The sequence below is a fragment of the Labeo rohita genome, chromosome 4 (genome assembly GCF_022985175.1).
Source record: "Labeo rohita strain BAU-BD-2019 chromosome 4, IGBB_LRoh.1.0, whole genome shotgun sequence".
In the NCBI taxonomy this organism is placed as follows: Eukaryota; Metazoa; Chordata; class Actinopteri; order Cypriniformes; family Cyprinidae; genus Labeo; species Labeo rohita.
Window position 1 is genome coordinate 13010056 of NC_066872.1, and position 20113 is coordinate 13030168.

At 36.1% G+C, this 20113-nt stretch overlaps 1 protein-coding gene and 1 pseudogene across 2 annotated transcripts in view; one reads left to right on the forward strand and one right to left on the reverse strand.

Moving 5' to 3' along the window:
* Positions 1 to 2100: 2100 nt before the first annotated feature.
* Positions 2101 to 9308, reverse strand: LOC127164353 (gastrula zinc finger protein XlCGF8.2DB-like; annotated as a pseudogene).
* A 4637-nt stretch (positions 9309 to 13945) lies between these two features.
* LOC127164348 (NACHT, LRR and PYD domains-containing protein 3) overlaps positions 13946 to 20113 on the forward strand; it is a 1126570-nt gene continuing 1120402 nt past the window's right edge. Inside the window, exon 1 of one of the 2 annotated variants that reach the window (XM_051108230.1) lies at positions 13946 to 14010. The gene's annotated coding sequence lies outside the window, so the exon portion shown is untranslated. The remainder of the gene's footprint in view (positions 14011 to 20113) is intronic. The other variant, XM_051108231.1, reaches the window with a different exon arrangement.

The window sequence follows — 20113 nt, forward strand, 5'->3', positions numbered from 1 at the left end:
ACATAAGAGTTGGATTCAGTAATAACAATTTATTTGTTTTTAGATATTTTGTTTAGATATTGTTATTTTGCAGGAATCCTGCAAATCATTTTATTCTCTCGCATCCTGCCAGACACAAGTCTGACTGCGGATTTGTGTTTTTTGCACCTTCCGCCTTGCCACATGCGCTTAAAAGGTTTGGCGAGTAATGTAAACACAATCGGTTATGTCTTAGGTAGACAAACGGTTTGGGATGTGTGTCCGTACTGGATCCACGCATTACTGTGAGCCTACTGTAGTGTCCTACAATTAATTAAACAGCAGCAGCAGCAAAAATAATAGTTTTTATCTACCTTTATGTTGTACTTATTTGTCCCGTCTTAGCAAAATAAGCAAACGTGATATATTTTGTTTGTTCTTTGTGTCATGTAAGACTATTGTACATCTAACATAACAAAATCTGGTATGTGCTGTCATAATTATACAATGTTTTTTTTTTTTTTTTGGAAATTACCACCACAAAATCAGACATTCTGATTGCAAAATTCACCAAAAAAATTTGTGAAATCCTGGTAAGGTCTATGTGTCAGAAAACACCAAACTGAAGAATAACTTGTAATACTTTAGAATTTGTACGTAATTACTATTAAATAGAGACCTTTTTATCGTTCAGTTTTTTTTTTTAAACTGTCTAAAAGTTGTTTTAATTTAGCTTAGACGTTATGATTCATTATATTTGCCAGAAAAAACTAAATGGCTCTGATATACTGGCAAAAAGAAACTCAATTTAAAAAAATGTATGCATTTTTTTTTTTTGGCAACCATCCATCCATCCATAATCAAGCAAGCATCTATGTGTCATAAATCGTCCTTCTATTTAAAATGATCTTTTTTTTTTTTTTTTTTAAATAAATAAAAAAAGGGTGTGGTGGGTTTATGGTTGTAATGTGACACACAGCAGCCACATTAGCAGTGTATAACTGATATAGGCTTATGTTTTATTCATTTTTTCCTTTTTATTCAAAATATTCCCAATTGTGTTAAATATATCATGAAATAAATTGGTATAAATGAAATGAGGTTGAGGTTAGGAGTGAGGAGGAAGTGATCCGAGGTGTGCAGTGGAGTGACCAGCACATGATCAGTGGAGCAGTGTCATGTGTAAATACGGTCCAATTGGTTGCCTGATTTGTGAATAACCATAGTTAACAATCACTTGAGATCAAAAGAGGCAAGCAGAATGTGGAAGTCTGCCGTCTGAGGTTTATTTAGGTGGATGTTGAAGTCTCCATTAATAACTAGAGAAGTACCATCGTCAGGAAAGGTTGAGAGTAGCATATCCAATTCATCCAAGAAGTTACCTTGTGGTCCTGGGGGTCAATAAACAACTACAAAATTGATTTTAAGAGAGCGGATAATAGTGACTGGATGTGATTCAAAAGAGCTGTTGATACCCAGAGATGGTAAAGGGTTAAATTTACATTCATGAGAGATTAGTACCAGTACTACCTACTGAACAACCTCCAATGTTTCTGTTGAGAACTGATAAACAAGTACACGGTGCATCTGGGAACTGGGAAATATGCCAATGCTTGGGCAGGCAGAGAGAAAGATATTTGTAGTTGTGATCCCTGTGTTGGGGGTCATTTTGCCACTTCTGATCTGACACCTGACTAAGGGATATTAATAAAAGACTCTTCATTCCTAATGCAACCTCATTCATGATCTAACACAGGTCTCTGTCAGGGCCATGAGGTTTAACCTTGAATGAGTAGTAATAGATGTAATAAAATCTGCTTTTACTGCAGACTGGCAATTCCAAGATTGTGAATCTTCTGAAAGAGTACATCATCTCCAGATCAAAACACTGATGAAGTAGACAGAAAATAGTGAGAGAAGTGTTGCTTATGTGAAATAAAGGAGAAACCTCTACATGTAACCTCTATCTAGTCTAAATATAGTCTTAATATTTAAAATCATAGAAAACATGGCAGCCAGGTTTTAGAATAAGTGTTGGATATTTAAAAATATATAATACGACAAAAGAAGTGGTCATAAAGTTCAATCAGATGAAGCTCACTTTCAGCTGTCATGTGAAAGTAGCACTGCCACACTCTTTAACAAAGAACACATAGAGGGTTTGACATTTACATATTTCATATGTTTTTATTAAACAGAATTGTCTTTGTCTAGAGTGATTTTTTTTTTCTTTTTTCTAAACCTCATCATACTGTGGAAATCAGCATTTTCTTTCCAGAATGAGTTTTCATGTGCCGTTTCAGGTCTGTGTGATTACACTTGTAAGGTTTCTCTCCAGTGTGAACTCTAATGTGAATCTTAAGGTTTCCTTTAATCGTGAAGCTCTTTCCACACTGAGGGCAGTGATGGCATGTGTGAGGCTTCTCTACAGTGTGAGTTTTACATGATTCTTAAGGTGATTCCTGTCTGAGAATCTCACTGGGCACCTGTGACATCTGAAGCATTTCTCTCCTGAGTGAATCCTCGTGTGACGATTAAAGTCGCCTTTACATCTAAAACTCTTTCCACAGTGACCATAAACAAAAGGCTTCTCTCATTTGTGAACTCTCATATGAGACTTCAAACCTTCTTTTTGTGTGAAGCTCTTCCCACACAGTTTGCAGCTGAACGGTTTCTCTCCAGTGTGGTTTCTCATATGGGCCTCAAGTTGTTTTTTCTGTTTAAAACTCTTTCCACACTGACCTTCCACACATATGTACGGCTTCTCTCCAGTGTGAATTGTCAAGTGAATTGTAAGACTTCCTTTAATTGAGAAACTCTTCCCACAACGTTTGCAGGTGTGAGGTTTCTCTCCGGTGTGGACTTTCATGTGGGCATTAAGTGTTTTCTTCTGTGTAAAACTCTTTCCACACTGAGAGCAAATGAACTACTTTTCTCCAGCATGAATTTTCAAGTGGACTTTAAGGCTTTCTTTTCGACTGAAACCTTTTCCACACTGTTGACAGGTGAAAGGCTTCTCTCCAGTATGAATTCTCATGTGGACATTAAGGCTTGTCTTTCGAGTGAATCTCTTTCCACACTGTTGGCAGATGAAAGGACTTTCTCCAGTGTGAATTCTCATGTGAATTTTAAGATTCCCATTTAGTGCAAAGCTCTTCCCGCACTGTTGGCAGGAGTACGGCTTCTCTCCGGTGTGAACTCTTAAGTGGCCATGAAGATATTTTTTTTGTGTGAATCTCATTCCACACTGAAGGCATACGAACAGCTTTTCTCCACCGTGGGTTTTCAAGTGGACTTTAAGGCTGTCTTTTCGAGTGAAACTTTTCCCACAGTGTTCACAGGTGAAAGGTCTCTCTCCGGTGTGAACTCTCATCTGGACTTTAAGGTTCCTAGTGTCTGTTTTATGAGTCTGTGTGTAACTAAAAGATTTTCCCCCAGTCATGAAATCATGCTGATTTTTTTCTTCCATTTCATTCATTTCTTGACTCTCCTCTTTCAGTGGCATCAGGTCTAAGGTTAAAAGAAACAGTTAACACCAGTTTAATGGCACAAAGCAACAGACATGAAAAGAGATGTAAAACATCAAATCTAACAAACAGTAAGCTAGATCCTATATCCACTAAACAACTACAAAAGGTGTATCCTGAATCTTAAAAGCAAAACACAAGGTTATGAAATTGCATGTTAGATACAAACAATACCAGACAATATATGAAATAAACTGAGAGACTTACATACATAATGATAACGAATACAGACAGCTGTGCTTGTTACATACACACACACAACAACAGATTGGTGGTGGGAGACTAGAACAACGAAAGCAGGTGACTGAAGACAAATTAAATCTCCATTAAATGAAACTAATATTGATAGAAAATGATATTACACCCCCAACTGATGAGGGAGGGCATGGGCTCTAAAGGAGGACGAGGGCTCAGCAAAGGTCCATGAGACTAGTGACAAAGATTGTGGGAGAAACCAATGTGGTGATGATGGTGGGAGAAGCCAGGAGCAAGAGGAGCCAGGTGGTGATTCAGAGAGCAGCCAAGAAGCCCACAGTGGAGTTGAAAAAAAGGAGGAGCTGTGGTGGAGATTTGGCTGATGGCAGATGGGACTAGGGTGCAGACAGAGCTGATGGAACTGAACAACAATAATTGCTTTGGCAAACAAGCTGGAGCCATTACAATGACCATGTGAGGTGGAGACTGAGTTCCAGAGGACTGGGGCAGAACTGTTGACTGAGGACCAAGACAGAGCCAGAGTGGAGATACAAAGCTTAGCTGAAGGTCCATTATTCCATGACACAGGCTGGGTGATGTCTGACCAAGGTGGAGCCAGAGGGATGAGGGAGCCTGCTGGAGCAGTAAAGGACGGTAGTCTCTGGTGAAGCAGAGGGAGGGAGGAGAAAAGACAGAGCAGACAAGTCAAGATGGAATGATGGGCGCAGAAGCTGGAGGCAGACTCATGGGATCATCTTGACTGGGTGAAAGTGGAGACCAGAAGACCCGGTGCTTATCAACACAGGATTGCATTACAGGAAAAGTCCATGGGTTGAAGGGAAGCAGTGGGCTAGGGGTCTGAAGGAGAGACTGAATTATGCAGCGAAAGCAGGAGATGGGGCTGGGAGGGAGTTGTGAGGACACAAACTTCATACAGGGTCAGGAAACTGCCTTAACGCTGGGCAGGACCATGGGTGACAATGAAGATGACGTTGGAGATAAAGCACTGGGAAGGACCATTGGGGACAGGGGATTCAATAAGGAAAGGAAAGGACGTGACGTGTCCCATACTCAGAATTTGAGCTTTTCAGAGTAGCAGTGAGTAGTGAACAAACACACCCAGAGCAGTGGGCAGCCATTTTTTGCTGCAGCGCCTGGGGAGCAGTTGGGGGTTTATTGCCTTGCTCAAGGGTCTCACCTCAGTCGTGGTATTGAAGGTGGAAGAGAGCGCTGTACATTCACTCCCCCCACCTACAATCCCTGTCGGTACTGAGACTTGAATCCACAACCATTGTGTTACAAATCCAAAATTGAAGGACCATATCCAATTAATCAAAATAACCAGCAAAGGTAAGTATCAGCTTACCCTCAGTGGTGGAGGCATGGTAAAACTCCAATTAATAAAACTCCAAAAGCACTCCCATGGTGGCACAGGATATTACCGGCTCACACACCTGGTCAGACTCAATGTGGGGCCTGGGCTCTGGGACAGAGGTGGTTGCAGGCTCTGTGTCCATGGTGGGCGTAAGCTCCCTATCTGCTCTGGGCTCTGACATCAGAAAGGATTTCACAATCTAGCTTACACCTGGAGCCTTCCATTAAGTGGGTGATGTCACCACACTTTGCTCGGTGGCAGATGTTAAAAAATTCTTACATATTTCTCTATGTTATCCATGATATTCCTCATTGCAGTCATCTTGAAAAACAACAATCACAACACCTCTAGTCCCAGCAACACTCCTCACTGTGGCAATATTTATTGAAGCAATGTCCATGTTTTCTCTTGAGGTCCGGTATTCTGTAATGTTTTGGTTCTGATGATGAACATCCAAAAGATTAAATTGGGATGTATTTATTAAACAAAGTAAAAAAGAAAAAAAAAAACACAAGGATATAAAACAGCATGGTGGACACAAACATTAACAGACAATGAATGAAACAAACTAAGGAACATGAACAATAATAACAAACCAAATACAGACAGCTGTTCTTGTTAAATAAATATTGTAAACTGTTTAGTGGCAGGAAATTAGAACAAAGGAAAGGGGCAATTGAAGATAACCAGAAGTCCATGAACACTCCATGTGTCAGAAGTCAACAAATATTTAGAAACGTTTAAAGTGGCTTTATATTATACAAAACCAAAAGAATGCAGGTCTAATATTGGCAAAATTCTCAATTGTTACTAAGCTTTCCTTTAAAGTAAGGTTTTGTGATAATGAGAAAATAGCTTGTAAAAGCGCGTTCAAATTACTTTCAAACTATTAGCAATTCGGCGTCAAGCAATTGTTAGTTTTTAGTTTAAGTTTTCCCTCTTTTCCCTACTTTCCTTCATAGAATGTTTACAAATAAAGTAAAAATCAGCAAACACTGTGGAACCAAATCAATAAGAAACTAATGTTTAAAAATCTCACCTTAGATAAAGAGCAAAAGTCAACAGGATTTTCAAAATCTAAAATATTCCTAAACAGACACTTTTGCATTTTGTTTCTGTCAACTTGTCTGTCTCACCTCACTTTTGTCAGTCAGCTTGATTCACTCTCCTCACATGATAAATGAAACATGATCCGTGACGTAACTGACGTTCGGCATGCTGCAAAGAGCAGCTGTGTTCAGTTTTTAATTGTAGTTTAAATCCTTGAAAAAATAGTTGCTACCAACTTCTTTCTCATTTAACCTGTACGAACAATTCCAGTTTTTTTTTCTTCTATTCATAGTACAGAAACTGCACTCATAAAAATCACTAGTGACCTCCTCATGGCAGCTGATGGGGCAGACAGCAAAAATATGTGCAAAATATGCAAGCTGCGTAGGGCCCCCGAAACACCAGGCCAGCGATTATGAAAACATGAATCTTCCTTTCTTTTAATGTGTTGCTCTATCATCCTTTATATGTAAAAATCAGTCAAATCATGTAACGTGAATGTTGTACAGTCTCTTGCTCAAGACTTCTAGACGAGTTGAAAGCATACCAAGCCACAGAACAGACACTGTTTCTCAAGTGGTTTCTGTAAGCGTGATTCGAGATGCCGGGCAAATGTGTTTCACTCATTTGTTCACAAGCAAGCTTTTAGTTCTGAACCTTCCCCACTGAACACTGGTGTGCCCCAGGGCTCTGTCCTGGGACCCTTTCTTTTCATCATTTACCTTTTTCCTTTTGGCAGTATCTTTAGTAAATACAGTGACAAAACAGAATTTCTTCTAATTGGCACTAAATCCAAAATTGAGTTTACCCCATTTCATGAAGAGGGTAGAGACTGGGTTAAATGCTACACAAAATACTTGTTTTGTTTGGGTATTTACTGTTTATCATCATTTAATGTGTGACAAAATAACAAGGCAAATAACAGAGATAAAGAGATGCAAGACAGAGAATGACTGACAAAAGACCAACCTGTTTGTTGCTCTGTATCTTCCTGTTTGACTCTGAATGATTGTTCAATCTTCACGTCTTCATTCTCCTCTTTAATAAACGCCATCTTTGTTTGTTGTTCCTCAGAATCTTGATGTCTGACTCTGAAAGCTTCTTCAATCTTCATGTCTTCACTCTCCTCTTTAATAAACACCATCTTCAACAGTGTCACGTGGATCACAGTCGCTTTTTTTTGTGTTTTTCTGTGTTTAAGATGAAAATAGTTAACAGACTGAAAAATAAATGCAAACTTAAGCAGTCAATGCTCTAGTAAGCGAGTCAGAGTGAGAATTAATGGACTTAAATGACCTGACTAGACCAAAACACACTCAAAATTAAAGCTGCATGCAGTGTTGAAAGGCCTTCACAACACCCGATGGCTTTAGGAAAACAGCAGACAGTGAGCAATGTGCATTTAAAGTTAATATAGGAAGAATATGATATGGACATTGATATTCCTGCTGCCAGCTGATGGCGCTATGACTGTCAACTGTATTCTGGCATGTAGATGTCTTCACATCAGGACTTTTAGCAAACATATGAAGTTTTGTGCAGATTGAACATGGAACATGAACTTGTTTGAGTTAAGTGTGAATAATAAAACAAAATAACAGCAACACCAACAACAATAATAATAATCATAATCATAAACTGAGCAATTCCAAGCGAGTCCTCACACTATTTGTCCTTTGGCTCTAAGTAGCACTACAAATTAATAAAACAATGCAAATTATAGGCCAATGAACTTAATGCCTAAATTTTCTGTACTATTGAATTTTTTCAGTTAAAATTTGGTTTAAATGCATTAAAAAATGATCATATATATACAAATACTCACTTCCACTTTTCAGAGGAGATTAGTTATTTGTAATTTTTCAGAGTGTCAAAATATCATGTAGTGCGTCCGTTCAGCCATAACTGCTGTTTTGGAAACAGCTTTGAATTTACTCTAAATTTATTCAGATTCACTTTCTGCACTATTTGGCATGTGTAACACCCATTGGACTGTTTATGTTGGTTTTTCCCTGCTGTGCCCATATTTGGTTCTTCCTGCCCTCGTTGTGTCCTCATTAGTTTACTCACTTCACCTGTTTGTGTCTCATTAGCCAGCCTTTATAAGTTGTATTCAGTTCTGTGTCTGTGTCTGATCTTGAGGTTACTTTGATGTGTGTTCACCTGCCTTTCTTGGATTTATTAAAAGCCCTATCGTGTAATTCTCGTCTTTGTGCGCTTCTTCATACACATCCATGACAGCATGATTTCCAACATCTTTTGTAATCGAAGTGTTTGTATTTATATTATATATTTGTATTTACAAACAAACAATTAAACTAAAAATAAAATATCATTTCTGTGATTGAAATGTGAATCACTGTTACAATATGCTTAAGTGAATGGTATTATTAAAATATTTGTATCAGTTTTATGCAGTTTACAGGAAAAATAAGTCCAACTACTTTTGAAGAAGGCACCTGAAATTATAGAACCAAAATTCGATCATTATTTTCAAAACTCAAATGAAATGCAAATACTCTAAACACTTTAATTACTGAGAATATCTAATAAAATTAAGCATGTTGGGCAATGAATTAATTTGAATGTAAATCATGGTCACACCACATGACATTTTTTATGGCCAAAGCATCTAGATGAAAATAAAACACTAAAATCACTTAATTTAAAATGTTAATATAAATGTATGTGTACACAGCATTCTTAATGTTTTAAAAATTACTAAAGATATTGTAATTTTTAGTAATTGAAATTTGGCCTGTTGAAAAGCCTTATGTCAATGACTCTTATGCAGAATATTAACAACTTGATGCACATGCATCTAATTCACATTTGTTTTTTTTTTTTTTTTTTTTGTTTTTTTTGAAGATTTGATTCATGTTTGGATAGAAACCCAGCTACTGTTTTGAGTTTTAAAAACTGTATTTGTTTATTATTACTTGCCAGTGAGTAAACAGCTGTTTATGATGAACAGGGACTGAAATGAGATGCAAGTTTAGCGTTTACTCACAAAAACTCTTCATTATTGTAGTTAGAAACATTACAGTGTTACATTCATTAACTAATAACTCATTTCACAGTTCTCTGTATAAATGTCTGAACAGGTTGCACTGAATTAAAAACTTAAAACAATTAAAAACAAACCTTTCTTCAGCAGAAACACAGATGCAGGAGTGCGGTGCAGCCTTATGACATCATGTGGCCACACCAAAATAAAAGTCCTGTTCCCACACAAAAAATTATTATAGAAATTCACATACAGAAAACACATTCAAATGGTTAGATAATGGATTGATTTAAAGTATAAATCACAGATTTCCAAAGTGATCAATACCACTTTTTTCAAAAGCTTCTGGCTTATATCTAAATGTAGGAAAGTGTGAAGTGATCACAACTGTAACACCAAGCACTGAGCATGTGTAATATTCTCAATCATTAATAAAGTCAATGATCTTTATCTTCAGATTAAAAAGAATTAAAAAGGCCTGTTGAATATTTCAAACTCATTAAGAATTTGTAGTTTATAATTTATAGTAGGCAACATTTAAAGCGGATCAAAAAGGATCATCAAAGTTGTCCTAAGACAAGAACGGGTATTGTTGGAGAGACATGGATTTTATTCATATTTTATTTTGAATTAAGAAATTATTGTATTAATTATTATAGGAATTATTACATTATTAAATTATTATATTAATCATTGGCCAAGGCTACCAGACTGTATTGCGTGCGATGTAGACAGCAAATTAAGTTTATCTTGAATAAATGTTAGATAAAGTCCATTAACTGATTGTCTTTCTTCTGTAATATCTGTATATGTTTATATTCATTTCTAATTGTTTTCCCCATTTATTTTCGATCTCTACTTAACATTCTGAATTGTTTTGTAAATGATAGACTACTGTAAATGCTCAACATGCCAGTAAAGCTTTGATTATGCTATATATCTGGAATGTTTACTGGACTATAATTATATATTTCATAGAGGAGTGAATCATTCACATAGTTTCATTCTTAAATGAAAACACAACACGCTCATTTATCGTCACACAGGCGTAAATATAATCATAAAGTCAAAACTGTAGGCATTTATAGTATTTGCAAAATATATGGTAGCAATACAAGCGTAATTATACTGAATGTTAATAAGGTAAAGCAATACACAATAAATATGAAAATATAGCCCTAACCAGTTAATATAAGGGTCACCTCACACTTGGATAATTCCTCATTGAAATAAACATATTGGTAATTGTTTAATTGGTCTGATCTAAACCAACTGAATTCCTGTCCCTGAATACCAGTGTCTTTTTGTAATTGATCAAGGGTTTGTCATGATCTACAGTGTTGAATGCAGCACTAATATTAAATCAAATTAATATTGAGATACAGCTCTGGTCAGAAGCTAGAATTCATTTGTGATTTTAATAATATTTACTGTAGTAAACACGGATGTTCAAACGCCCATTTTACACTGTTTAAATTATATGCAGTATCGTAGTTTCCCAGTAGGGGTCGCCTGATGAACTGATAGACTGAGACATAAAGAGTAACAGAAGACAAGACTGTTCCTAACTGGTTTGCATGAGGTGAAAAATTGCAATTGAAATTGTGATTTTACTGTATAAAACAAGACTGTTTTGAAATAAGATGGTGTCACGCTCAGTCACAACAGACAAAAGGGGTAAAGTATAACAAGTGAATTTATTTAATGTACTCAACGTAAACAGGTTCTCTGCAGGTAAATATCCAGGTAAGTATTAAAGCAAGTAAACGTCAACAGGATCACAAATCAAGCAGGATTCCGCAGGTAAGTGTTCAGGTGAGTATTAGTGCTGGTAGACGTCAACAGGATCACAAATCACACAGGTTCTCTGTAGGTAAATGTCAAGGTAAGTATTAGTGCAGATAATAGAAGTATACTCAGTCTGTAAGGCATTCATTCGAGAAGCAAGGCAGACAAAGTTCGTTCTTCAAATGGGGAAGGGGGTAGACATGCAGGCAGATGATCCAGGAATGACAGAACGTATCAACCTTGAGCTCAGCCATCGAATGAATGGCTGAGCGATCCTTTTAAAGGGAGCTGCTGATTGTGACCAGGTGCTAGTAGTCCGGTGATTGCGAGCGAGTGATTGGTGCTGAATCAGGTGCGGGTGATTGCGTGCGTTCGGTGGAGACTGGTCCAGGGTCAGGTGAGTGTGACGGTGTGACAGATGGTTAATTTCTTCATAGAAATATAAAGTGAGTGCTTATGAGCGATTATGAGACGGACCTGATGACTCGGTGAACTGGGCCGCCCGCTGTCTTCAGATTTAGTCCTGATTTCATCGAGGGATTCTTTCAATTTTAGCTAAGCTGTTTACTACATGTTTATTTACACTGATTCTACCTCGCATTCATCAACTTTGTAAAGGACCCACATAGACTTCTGGACAATTTTTCCTCTTCTCTTATTTTTGGACACTTTTTTCCTATTCGGACACTTCAGTTATCTTCAGTATTTTGCATGCGTTGCTCAGACTAATTAGTGAATTGTTCCAAATTATACAAAGTGTTGAGTGATAGAGGAAATGAATTTTATAGTTGAATGATCATGACAGGCAGGACTTCACAGGCCAGATGTTTTGGAAATTATGCATTTTATAAAAGATTATAGCCTACATTTTGGTGTTTGTGTTTAATGTCTCCCATAAGACATGAAGACTCACATAGAATATTCTACTTTCTGAGCAGACAGAAATGTGCTTAAAAAGTTTGCTGCTCAATGGATCTTCCCGTACGGTGTCCTCGAACGCTCCAGACTTTTTAACAACTGTGGAAAAGAGCATTTTAATGATGTTTTTGACTTACAGCTACAGTACTGTGCACTGTACCCCTTTAGATAACAATAATCTTACCTTAATAGTGCTGACTCTGAATGTAACTCAGTATAAATGTGAAATATAACAGTCACTGTGTTGTTCTTGTTTTAGCTCCAGTGAATTCAATGAAGCCAATTGGTCAAGAAATACTGATGTGAAGATTTGGAAAAATAAACCACACAAAATTAGGAATAAATGATTTGAGGGTGGGTTAAATGTTCTTGACTTTACTCTTTTCAAATGAATTTTCAAAATCACTTGGTTTAAAAACTTTTTTTTTTTTAACAACCAAAAGAAACATACGGCCCCATATTGTTTACATAAATTGGTTAAGGCGTTTTCAGCGAACAGTGTTTGTGATGTCATATGTCACTATAAAAGGCTTTTAAAGCTGAATAGGACCATAACCAGAGCCTTACAAAGAAAGTGCAGTGAATACTATGTAGAGGAGGTTCAAATTAAAGCGCTATCAATGAAAAAGAGAGGTTCGCTTTTGCCTTTTTGTCTGAAGAAGTTTTCAAGACGTGCTTGAAAAAAAAGAATGTTTACTATGTTCACTATTCACTAAGTGTGTATATGTTGGCTGTGTTTATATTTCTTTGTTAACTGGTATTTGTAACGGTGTTGTTTGAAGGGAACACTGTTAGAAAAACAATGTATTTTTCCTCTTTGACAGAATTTCATTAAAAGCAGTTTGATGGCCAAACTAATGACTCTGGTATTTATTTATGCATTATGTTTTCTTAATCTTAAATACCTACCCGTGTCAGTACTTTACTGTCTATTTACTGTCTTATGAACATCCACTGTCTAATGGCCTTGTTGTCTGTGATGTTGGCCCGTAAGAGTCATTCAAGAGCATTTCTTAGATTTGCACTTCATTTTAATGGGCCTAATGTGATGAATTATGAATTTGGAAATGAATAGATAGTAAAATGTCTACTGAAAGGTATTTTATGTAGCAAACAAGTAGTAGAGCACATATTGCTGAAAATACATGTGAAAGTAAAAGATCAGGAGTAAGTAACCTTATATGCATTTAAAGTTAATTTGAAAAGTTATTGTGTGGCTACTTACAGACAACTGAATGTGTACTTAAAATCTGTTGATACACATCTTAACGGCTACATCAGCTGTGTAAAAGTCCTGAAAACCGGTTAAGGATTTGTCGCATGTCTGCTAATATGCTGCTCAACATCTACAGCCTAAACTGAGAACGGTTAGGGTTAAGTAAATACCACTGTCAAGACCCAGAAAAGTATTAAAGGCATGGCATGACGATGTTTTTCATACTTTTCTAGATCTTGACAGTGGTATTTACTTGGAAGTCAATGGGACACTCTGAAAACTCCTGGTTTTCATCCAAAATATCTTTTGTGCTTAAATTGTGCTCCGAAGATGAACAAAGCTTTAACGGGTTTGAAACAACATGACAAAATTGTAATTTTGGGGTGGAGTAACCCTTTAAGGTTTTAACTGCTGAAATAATCTTTCTCTGTGAACACACACAGTCACGTCTCTCTTTCAAAACACACATGGCGCAGTCGGTCTCGAGACATGAGATCCAACATAAATTGTGTAAATAAAAAAATAAATGTAAATAAAGTATAGTAAAGAGAAGGGATATTCGTGCCCATGAATGTCAATTTACGGTTATTCATTGTAAATTTTATGTTCTTTTTCCTCTTCCAAAAATGGCATACTACCGTAAAATTACGTCCAAAACAGTTTCTCACCGTATATATAGTAGGAGAACTTACTGTTAACCATTTAACAGTTTTTACTGTGGCAATTTTACAGTTTTTTTCCATTAAATTCACAGTCATTTTTAACGTGTGGTTCTCCACATAATTTCACTCTCAAGTCCTGAGTGTTTTTGAAAAACTGGTTTTATACATTTTCTGAAATGGTCGTGTTTCAACAGGTTTATGTTCTGAAAAAATGCTTTAGAAGAATGCGGAAACAAAAACAGTTTGAGAGGAATGTCCTCTCAAGACGCAGTTCAGTGGAGGAGCAAGAAACATCTACATCGTCACTATTTGTGGTTAGTAAATACTTCTTCATGAAATACTGACTAATATATCAATTTAAAATTGTGATGTATTGATTATACATGTATAGTACCAGACAGCATTGTGTGTGTCAATTGTTTTTTTTTGGTTGCTAACAAAACTCAAAGCAGTTGCTGGGAACTCTTTATTTTAGGGGTCCATGATTCTGTTGTATTTAAGGACTAACACACCAAAAATTGACTTCAGTAGTGTTGTATTACTGGCTGTAATTACTGGCTTATTCAGGTGAACACTATGAACATCAGTGCCATAAAAATCAATAACTAATGTGGATGTACTTTTCACTTGAGAACAGGGGGTCAAACTCTCTTTATTACACTATTTTAAACAGAACGATTCATATTGTTCATAGATTGTTCACAGATAGATAGTGTTGCACATATTTAACATAATAATAAGTTAGCATCAGCATGTTGCTAGCATGTTTTAGCACATTTTAACATAATAAGCATTATTAGCATGTTGCTAGCAGGTTAATAGCATGATTAACAAGTTACTAGTTAATGACAGAAAGTAAACACACAAAGAAAGTAAATTATAGGCCACATCAAATTCAGTCATAATTTATTTATTATTTACACAAAATACACAAATTCATGTTTAGAGCACATCTTCTATACGGCCATTATACAGTCAAATGCACACAAATCAAGTTACAAATTAAATGCTATATTCACTTCAGAATAGAAATGTCATGTTATTTTGTACCAAATGTATTTGACTTATTTTCAGTGGGGCACAAAAGGAGATGTAAGGCTGAACATTAAGAGACTGACAGCCTCAGTCACCATTCACTGTCATTGCTGCTTTTCTATAAAATTACAGAGACTAAGCCACTCTCTCCTTTTGTGTTCCACAAAATACGACTGAAAAGATCATTTATAAAGAATTCTTACCCTTGAAAACATAAGACAGAGGTACATAGCAGATCAGTCAGTTTTCCACTGCAATTAAAACTTAAGTTCCTTGTGATATCAGGGGTGAGAACTAATCAGGTCAGGTTTAAAAAAGATGATGATGTAACCCACCATTTAATATCAGTCACAGACAAAGTTAATTTCTTTACCATTTTCACTCGCTAAAAGTTCTACATGTTTTTCTTTTAGACGTATAATCGTAAGTTTTGTAAGTTTGCATCCCTAAATTTTCAGTTGTTTGTCCCTTTGTTATATTTGTATGTGGTATTTTTGCAGCCAAACTGAACACCTGTGATAGTGGAATTCGTATTTGTATTTGAGAATATATCAGTGAAGTCATAAAGAAAATGTTTTAGGTGTTGTGAACTTTTATTTTGTTTCTTTCTCTCACAAACACAACAAAACCTTCTCAAAATGCAGGTGCAAAAATCCTGTTCCACAAATCACAAATTAAGAAATTCACAGGCCCAGTTATATCAGATTTATGCAGGGCTATATTGAATTTTTCCAGAATATTCAGAATATTAATTTCGTCATATAATTTAATTATTTTTTTTCCTGAAATATGTGTTTATTATAACTATACATATTTACAGACTTTATTAGAATTTAACATAGAGTCTAGCATTTACCCACTGTATTCTGTTCTATTCTGTTTGATCCAAATTATTAAAATAAATAAAATCTTGCTGTGTGTACTGTGCTAGTAGTAGTGGGTCAAAGGCCACATGATGTGTTTATCACTGGATAGAGCGCAAGTGTGTGAGTGGGATGTCACATACTGATTTGTCATGTGAGATATCAGTTCTCATTTACGGTCTTGGTCAGAATTTTTAGCACCCTTAGTAAATATGATCAAAGAAGCCTGTAAAAATAAATCTGTATAGTTTAAAATGTCACGAATCTGCCTTGAAGATGTGTGTCTATATTTTTTAAATGCAAGGCAAGGAGGATCTTTCATCAAAAAGGATTAACAATGCGGTTTTATTTTCACAGGTTTCATATTTACCAACGGTGCCAATAATTCTGACTTCGACTGTATATGCAAATGTGCAAAATTTGTTCATAACTTGGCATTTTTTTTATTCAACTGTGAGTGTTTTGCCCCTCATTCACTGCAGCAACTCTAGCCTAACTGTGAGCATATACATTTTGTAATTTGTGAATTGCAGAATAGAATTTGTGCACCTGAGAATTTCAAATGGTATAACTGTTGTTTTGTGTTTGTAAGAGAGAGAGTACAAAAAAAGTGCAACTCCTAAAACAGTATTCTCTGTTGCTTCAAATTTACTGATACGCATGTGTGACTATTCTTTATAACTACAAATTCCACTTACATGCAAAAGCAGCATCTGGTGTTCTGATGTCTTCTACTGGGATCCCAATAAAAATAGTACAGTTCAAAATCCATCATACATATCCAATATAACACGACTGTCCATTCCTGTGCCTGGAGATCCACCTACTTGCAGAATTCTGATCTAACCCTGATTCAACACACCCGTCTGTAATTGTCAACTGCTCCTGAGGAGCTGAAGTTTGCAGGAAGGCAGATCTTCAAGAACAGGACTGGGCAGCCTCCATTATAGAGTATCACATCTGGTATCTGTTATTACAAAGTATCAGTCTATGTTTAATTTTACTTTAGCTAAATAGAAAATATTTGTGGCATAATACTGGTATATTGTGAGAAGTCCAGTGACCTTGTTATGTTTTCTTTTTCATGCGTTTTTCATTCAAGACTAATGATGCAAAATATAAACCCCCCATGCATTTACAAACCTGATATGGATATATGCAAGGGTGGAAAACTTGAATCCATATTTGTTACATAGGAAAGCCTTTCACTGATGTGCTGTGAAGTAGATTTACTTCAAAAGTAAATCAATAACACAGTAACTCTATTTTCATAGTGGGTCATTTAATAAAGTCACTATATTACTCAAGTAGGGCTCGCTGCAGCCTGCGGTGGACATCCAACCCCGCCCGCATACGAGCGTGACGCCGAAAGTCACGCCCATATCAAATACATCACCCACCTTGTGATTCCCTATTGCTATACACGTCATGACGCTCCCTATACCGGGAAACCCGGAAGTATGTCGAAGCAACTTGCGGTTGTTTCGGGGGATCTATATAAAATAATAGGCCATTGTCCTTCGTTTTACTAATACACTTTTCTTATTTGTGTAAAGGATGTCTAGGCTAAAATGCCACAACTTAAATCTAATATATTTAATATGTCTAATATACGGAGCCTGTAATACGCTTGCATTGACTACATTAGGCTAATTGTTAATAAAAACCTTTAAACCTTACCTTGTTCATTTGTGTAATGAGATAAATTCACATTTATTACGATCGATTTTAGGCGAATTTTAAATGTAGCAAATTTAAAGGGGACAGTTCGATTTTGATATTGTAAAATATGTAAAATTATTGTAAAAGTTGGTATTGTCAGTTTTTTTTTTTAACGTGTTCCACTTATCATAAAGTGTTAACATTTAAATGACAGAATCAACAGTTCTCCATATGCAGTAGATTACACATACACAGGCTACATAGAGGTTGATTGCTTTGATCGTTTAAATAAGTAACATGACATTGACCCTCAGGCCTTGTTCATCACAACTTGATATGAAAGTGTCCAGGTCCTCCACATACTTAAAGATGAATAAAAAGACATACATTATTTCTTTGGGCATTTTTACTTATTATTTTACAAAAATAATTCAATTTAAAATGAGACAAACATATACACTACCACTTTATTGTTTTTTTTAAAGAGTCGTCTTCTGCTCACCCAGCCTACATTTATTTGATCCAAAATAATACAAAATTTAAGCTTTCTGTTATATATTTTAAAGTGTAATATATTTCTGTGATCAAAGCTAAATTTTCAGCATCATTACATCATTACAGTCTTCTGCGTCACTTGATTCTTCAAAAATTATTCTAATATGCTGATTTGCTGCTCAAGAAACATTTCCGTTTATCATCAGTATTTAAAGCAGTCGAGTACATTTTTTTTTCATTCTTATAGAAAGATCCAAAGATCGGCATTTATCTGAAATAAAAAGGCTTTTGTAACAGGGGCGGCGAACATTGGTCCTGGAGAGCTGCAGCCCTGCATAGTTTTGCTTCAACCCTAATCAAACGGACCTGTACAAGCTAATCAAGGTCTGATGGGTTACTAGAAAGCTACAGGCAGGTGAGTTTTAATTAGGGTTGGAGCTAAACTATGCAGGGCTGCGGCTCCACAGGACCGGAGTTCGCCACCCCTGCACTATACCATGCAAAAGCTTGGAGTCAGTGTGTGTGTATACATTATTATAGAGCTAATAGATTATAGAAATTAATCATTTTATTTAGCAAGGATGCTTTAGACTGAACAAAAGTTTTGATAAAGACATTTATAATGTTTCAAAAGATTTCTATTTCAGATAAATGCTTTTCTTTTGAACTTTCTATTCATCAAAGAAATCTGAAAAAAAAAAATCTACTCAGCTGTTTTCAACTTAATAATAATAATAATAATAATAATAATACTGAGCAGCAAATTAGAATATAGAATGATTTCTGGAGTAATGCTAAACATCATATTTGAAATCAGTGGAATTAATTACATTTTAATAGAAATATAGAAAATTGTTTCAAATAGAAAAAGTTATTTTAAATAGTAAAACTGTTTTTAAAATGTTACTTTTTGCTATACTTTGGATCAAATGAATCCACACTTGGTGGGCAGAAGAGCCTTCTTTTAAAAAAAACATTAAAAATCTTACTGTTCAAAAACTTTTGACTGATTGTGTTTAACAAAATATTTGTTCCAAATATCATGAGTCTGAGCAGTTGAATGAACAGTTGAATGATCAGACAAACAGTTCTTGTTATGCAGTACACATACATACATACATAGGCTACACAGAGAGATTCCTTGCTCTGAAAGACTATTCACAGAACATGGCATGAGGCCTTGTTCATCAAGACAATTTGATATGAATGTGTGCAGCTCCTCCAGATACTCAAAGATGAATAAAAAGACATCTCTTGCTTCATCCGATTCTCCCCCCGGAGATGACGGCATTCTGTTGATTTTTACTGTCCATCTGTAGAAAGGCAGGACCTTTCACCACCCCACAGAAAAACTCACAGCGACTCTGTTTCCAGCACCACGATGGACCTTTTGGACACTTCCACTTTATGTCCTCTTGGTGCTCCTGATAAAAATAGAGAATACACATGTGTTGGAAGGTAGATGTGTCCACTAAAAAGTATTTACCTCATCATTTAGGCTACCTTATCATTTGACATACAAACATGTGTATGATTTAAATATATTTATTTATTTATCTATATCAATATCTAGAGAAATGCTCTCACCATACCTCCATGCACCACTGCATGGTTTATGTGTCATTTTGTTTACTGGTAAAACTGCAGAAGGGGCCCCTCAACCCGACAGAACTGCCCTGCATCAGGCTTGGACTGAAAATGTGTAGAACGCACAAAAACACTGACAAATAATAATAGAAGGCAGATATGGTTTCACTTTAGCAATTAATCGAAGCTGAAAGAAGCTTGTTTTAACGACAGAGCTGATTTGTTTGTCAAATTTAAAAGAACTATCAATCATAACTCCAAGATTATTTACATGGGAGCTAAAGGGAACACCAAGATCAAGGGTCTGTTTAGAACTGCCGAACATAACAATTTCAGTCTTGCTCTCATTTAGGTTGAGGAAGTTTAGTTTCAACCAGTCTTTCACTTCCTGGAGGCAACTCTGCAAAGACTGCGTAGAACTGTTTTCTGACTTAAGAGGCATGTAAATTTGGACGTCGTCAGCGAAACAATGAAAAGAAATATCATATTTTCTTAAAATTGAGCCCAGAGGCAGCATATACGGAGAGAACAAAACTGGGCCTAGAACAGAGCCCTGGGGAACTCCACAGGTGAGAGGGGCTTTTGCAGATGAAAAAGGGCCAAAGCTCACAGAGAACTTCCGTCCTGCGAGATAGGACCGAAACCATTTTAAAACCGTGTCCTTAACCCTAACACAGAATTCCATGCGTGATAATAAAATCTCATGATCCACTGTATCAAAAGCTGCAGTGAGATCTAAAAGCACCATAACAGCTGCCTGGCCAGAGTCTGCCAT